This window comes from Entelurus aequoreus, linkage group LG19 (assembly GCF_033978785.1).
Source record: "Entelurus aequoreus isolate RoL-2023_Sb linkage group LG19, RoL_Eaeq_v1.1, whole genome shotgun sequence".
NCBI lineage: Eukaryota > Metazoa > Chordata > Actinopteri > Syngnathiformes > Syngnathidae > Entelurus > Entelurus aequoreus.
The window spans coordinates 32028829-32034828 of NC_084749.1; the positions used below are offsets into that span (position 1 = coordinate 32028829).

General features: G+C 38.0%; 1 protein-coding gene across 2 annotated transcripts in view; it reads right to left on the reverse strand.

Annotated features, from left to right (window-relative positions):
• The window catches only part of pde4ba (phosphodiesterase 4B, cAMP-specific a), a 444992-nt gene that overhangs the window by 438508 nt on the left and 484 nt on the right, over nucleotides 1–6000 (reverse strand). The window lies entirely within an intron of this gene.

The following is a 6000-nucleotide window of genomic DNA, read 5'->3' on the forward strand; positions in this document are numbered from 1 at the left end:
AAGAGCAGCGCGCGGGACTGCATGAAAAGCCTTGCTCAATGTAGTGTAGCAGTGATCCAGCGTGTTCTCCTCTCTGGTCGGGCATTTAATAAACTGTCTGTACTTTGGTAATTCCTGGCTCAAATTTCCCTTGTTAAAGTCACCAAGCACGATAACAAGAGAGTCAGGAAAAGACCGTTCCACATGTAGGATCAGTCCTGCGAGCGCGCGCTGAGCGTCACGCACGTCCGCACCGGGCGGGATGTAAACAGCCACGAGAATGAATGAAACAATCGCACGCGGTGAGTAAAAGGGCTTACAGTGGATGAAGAAATATTCGAGAGAAGAAGAACAGTGTCTAAAAATCACAGTCACGTCTGTACACCAGCTATTGTTGATAAAGAAGCAGAGTCCACCGCCTCTTTTTTTGCCAGAGAGCGCCACGTCTCGGTCCGCGCGGAGGAGATGAAAGCCCTCCAGTTGAAGCGCGCTGTCCGGGACACTTGCGCTCAGCCAAGTCTCCGTGAAGCACAACACACAAGATGAGGAGAAGTCCTTGTTCCTTCTCATCAGCAACGCTAGCTCGTCCATCTTGTTGGCAAGTGAGCGGACGTTGGAGAGGAAGATGCCTGGTAGAGGCGTGCGTAATCCCCGTCCGCGAAGACAGACAAGTGCGCCCGCTCTCTTTCCTCTTCGATGCGGTTTCCCTCTTTTGATCGCAGAATGGACCACATCCACAGCTGACGCTAAGATGACTGGTAACAAGTCCATAGGGATGATGGATCTGATGTTCAGTAGCTCTTCACGGGTGTAAGAGCACCCGGAAACACATTTTATGTACAAAAACAAACAAAACAGAGCGCACGAGAGCACCGAGGCAGCCTTCATCGGCGCCATGATGATGACGTGATCAATATGAAGCCATCCATCCATTTTCTATCGCTTGTCCCTTACGGCAGTGGTCCCCAACCACCGGGCCGCGGCCCGGACCGATTGGTACCGGGCCGCGCAAGAAATTTAATTTAAAAAATAATTATTTATTTTTTAATTAAATCAACATAAAAACACAATATATACATTATATATCGATATAGATCAATACAGTCTGCAGGGATACAGTCCGTAAGCACACATGATTGTATTTCTTTATGAAAAAAAAAATAAAATAAAAAAAATCAACCCCCCTAGCAATTATGTAGTCCTGTAACATTTCATGATTAATATCCAAAATAAAACATTCTTAACAAATGACAGTAGAATAAGCACAGTGATTGAGGAGTCATAGTAAAACAACCTGAAATTTACACTATACGTGTAGTGTTGGAGTTGTCCAACTTTTTGTGTGGCCATAAACGCACCAGTGGCTAATTGCCATAGTGTACGTGTTGGTGCAGATGAGAGAGAGAGCAAGCGGCTGCTGTTGATATAACAGATGACAAAGAGTTGCTTTTGGCTTGGTTTGTACGGTAGACAACGACCAGTTTTGCTAGATAAAAGTATTTTACACATTATTTTGGTGTGGTTATGGCCGACAAACAATTTCGCTAAATAAAGGGACCGATGGAATTCCTGTCCTCCTTTAAGTGTCTCCACAGACGTTACAATAATTTAAGTGTTGACAAACATTGTTTTATCTGTTGTGGCCGCCTTTCGTCACCTGTTACTCACAGTTGCATTGCAAAATCATACAAAACAAACGATTAGTTTATTTTGTTTAGAGTGGGATTTGATTTTTTGCGCGGCATAGATTTGCTGTGCGCAGAGGACGCGTGAGCAGTGCGCAATTGCGCACCTTAGAGTGAACGTTGGGGGGGGGGTGTTGGTGGTAGCGGGGGGTGTACACAGGTAGCGGGGGGTTCTGGGTATTTGTTCTGTTGTGTTTATGTTGTGTTACGGTGCGGATGTTCTCCCGAAATGTCTTTGTCATTCTTGTTTGGTGTGGGTTCACAGTGTGACGCATATTTGTAACAGTGTTAAAGTTGTTTATACGGTCACTCTCAGTGTGACCTGTATGACTGTTGATCAAGTATGCTTTGCATTAACTTATGTGTGTGTTAAAGCCGCATATATTATGTGACTGGGCCGGCACGCTGTTTGTACGGAGGAAAAGCGGACGTGACAACAGGTTGTAGAGGACGCTAAAGGCAGTGCCTTAAAAGGTACGCCCCAATATTGTTGTCCGGGTGGAAATCGGGAGAAATTCGGGAGAATGTTTGCCCCGGGAGATTTTCGGGACGGGCAATGAAATTCGGGAGTCTCCCGGGAAAATCGGGAGGGTTGGCAAAAATGTTCCCTCTAATTGTTCATGTGTGTGAGCAAACACAAAAACTCCCTTAGCATTCAGTGGAGCACATGTGAGCAACATCACACGTGGCAATACCAGAAGCACACCTGTCTCAAACCAATCTTTTATTGTAACACTCAAATGACAGGAGTCATTTTCATGAGATTATTTAGTAATATTAGTGATTTGGCCCACTTGTAATGAAAATAAAAGAAATCTTGTTTTTCATAAGCTATGGATTAGTATTGTACAATATGTCTGGGTGGGGGTCCTGCTTTGGAAATCATTTGTACCCCTTTCAGAGATCACATTTAGTTCCCCTTAAACATCCTCATGTTGCACAATGAAATGTAAGCATAGGGTGTGCATTCCTGTAACTTTCTCTAGTAACAGCATTCCATGATTAATATCAATAAAATAACATTAATAATAAATGACAGTAGAATAAGCACACATATGACTGAGGAGTCATAGTGTAACTTTGTGTGGTGTTTGAGTTGTCTGACTTTTTGTGTGGCCATAAATGCACCAGTGGCTTAGTGCTATGCGTGTTGGTGACAGATGACAAGTTGGTTTTGGCCTGGTTTGTACGGCAGAAAATGACTAGTTTTTCGAGATAGAAGTTTTTTACTCATGTTTTTAATGTGGTTATGGCCGAATATAAACAGTTTTGCTCAATAAAGTGATCAATATAATTCCTGTCCCCGAAGCATCTCGATAGACGTTACAATAATTGAACGGTGTTCAATTGAATGGTGTTGACGAACACCGTTAGGGCCGCTTGTTGTCACTGTCACTCAGAGTTGCATTGCAAAATTATACAGAATAAATGTGTTTATTTTGTTTAGAATTCATGTGGGATTTGATTTGGTGCGCGGCATATATTTGCTGTGCGCAGAGGACCCTTGAGCAGTGCGCAGTTGCGCAGGCGCGCACCTTAGAGGGAACGTTGTTTGGCAAGTATGCTGGTATAGGCTCCAGCACCCCCCGCGACCCCGAAAGGGACAAACGGTAGAAAATGAATGGATGGATAATGCAAAATATTTTGTATTTTTTTCTGTGAAAATTTAAAGAAATTTGAGGACCACATAAAATATGATGGACCAAACCTGGCGCTCACGCCTCAAGTTTGACACCTTGTCTGGTCATTAAGGTTTAATGGTAACCATTTTGCCCTTACATGTTTTACACAACATTGCACTTTGTGAGGATGTTAACAAACAAAACCGGTCCCCATTTAAGCACGCCAACATGAAATTGCATAATATTCCTTTTACGGCCGACATGAATCAACACTAAGTGGATGATATCGACAGGAAGCCGTGTAAATAATGACATGAATCAATGTAAATAATGTAATGTAATGTAAATAATGACTTGAATCAACACTAAGTGGATGATATCGACAGGAAGCCGTGTAAATAATGACATGAATCAATGTAAATAATGTAATGTAATGTAAATAGTGACTTGAATCAACACTAAGTGGATGATATCGACAGGAAGCTGTGTAAATAATGACATGAATCAATGTAAATAATGTAAATAATGTAATGTAATGTAAATAATGACTTGAATCAACATTAAGTGGATGATATCGACAGGAAGCCGTGTAAATAATGACATGAATCAATGTAAATAATGTAATGTAATGTAAATAATGACTTCAATCAACACTAAGTGGATGATATCGACAGGAAGCCGTGTAAATAATGACATGAATCAATGTAAATAATGTAATGTATATGACTAGAATCAACACTAAGTGGATGATATCGAGAGGAAGCCGTGTAAATAATGACACGAATCAATGTAAATAATGTAATGTAATGTAAATAATGACTTGAATCAACACTAAGTGGATGATATCGACAGGAAGCCGTGTAAATAATGACAGGAATCAATGTAAATAATGTAATGTAATGTAATGTAATGTAAATAATGACTTGAATCAACACTAAGTGGATGATATCGACAGGAAGCCGTGTAAATAATGACATGAATCAATATAAATAATGCAATGTAATGTAAATAATGACTTGAATCAACACTAAGTGGATGATATCGACAGGAAGCCGTGTAAATAATGACATGAATCAATGTAAATAATGTAATGTAATGTAAATAATGACTTGAATCAACACTAAGTGGATGATATCGATAGGAAGCCGTGTAAATAATGACATGAATCAATGTAAATAATGTAATGTAAATAATGACTAGAATCAACACTAAGTGGATGATATCGACAGGAAGCGTGTAAGTAATGACATGAATCAATGTAAATAATGTAATGTAATGTAAATAATGACTTGAATCAACATTAAGTGGATGATATCGACAGGAAACCGTGTAAATAATGACATGAATCAATGTAAATAATGTAATGTAATGTAAATAATGACTTGAATCAACATTAAGTGGATGATATCGACAGGAAGCCGTGTAAATAATGACATGAATCAATGTAAATAATGTAATGTAATGTAAATAATGACTTGAATCAACACTAAGTGGATGATATCGACAGGAAGCCGTGTAAATAATGACATGAATCAATGTAAATAATGTAATGTAATGTAAATAGTGACTTGAATCAACACTAAGTGGATGATATCGACAGGAAGCTGTGTAAATAATGACATGAATCAATGTAAATAATGTAAATAATGTAATGTAATGTAAATAATGACTTGAATCAACATTAAGTGGATGATATCGACAGGAAGCCGTGTAAATAATGACATGAATCAATGTAAATAATGTAATGTAATGTAAATAATGACTTGAATCAACACTAAGTGGATGATATCGACAGGAAGCCGTGTAAATAATGACATGAATCAATGTAAATAATGTAATGTAATGTAAATAGTGACTTGAATCAACACTAAGTGGATGATATCGACAGGAAGCTGTGTAAATAATGACATGAATCAATGTAAATAATGTAAATAATGTAATGTAATGTAAATAATGACTTGAATCAACATTAAGTGGATGATATCGACAGGAAGCCGTGTAAATAATGACATGAATCAATGTAAATAATGTAATGTAATGTAAATAATGACTTCAATCAACACTAAGTGGATGATATCGACAGGAAGCCGTGTAAATAATGACATGAATCAATGTAAATAATGTAATGTATATGACTAGAATCAACACTAAGTGGATGATATCGAGAGGAAGCCGTGTAAATAATGACACGAATCAATGTAAATAATGTAATGTAATGTAAATAATGACTTGAATCAACACTAAGTGGATGATATCGACAGGAAGCCGTGTAAATAATGACAGGAATCAATGTAAATAATGTAATGTAATGTAAATAATGACTTGAATCAACACTAAGTGGATGATATCGACAGGAAGCCGTGTAAATAATGACATGAATCAATATAAATAATGCAATGTAATGTAAATAATGACTTGAATCAACACTAAGTGGATGATATCGACAGGAAGCCGTGTAAATAATGACATGAATCAATGTAAATAATGTAATGTAATGTAAATAATGACTTGAATCAACACTAAGTGGATGATATCGATAGGAAGCCGTGTAAATAATGACATGAATCAATGTAAATAATGTAATGTAAATAATGACTAGAATCAACACTAAGTGGATGATATCGACAGGAAGCGTGCAAATAATGACATGAATCAATGTAAATAATGTAAATAATGACTTGAATCACCACTAAGTGGATGATATCGACAGGAAG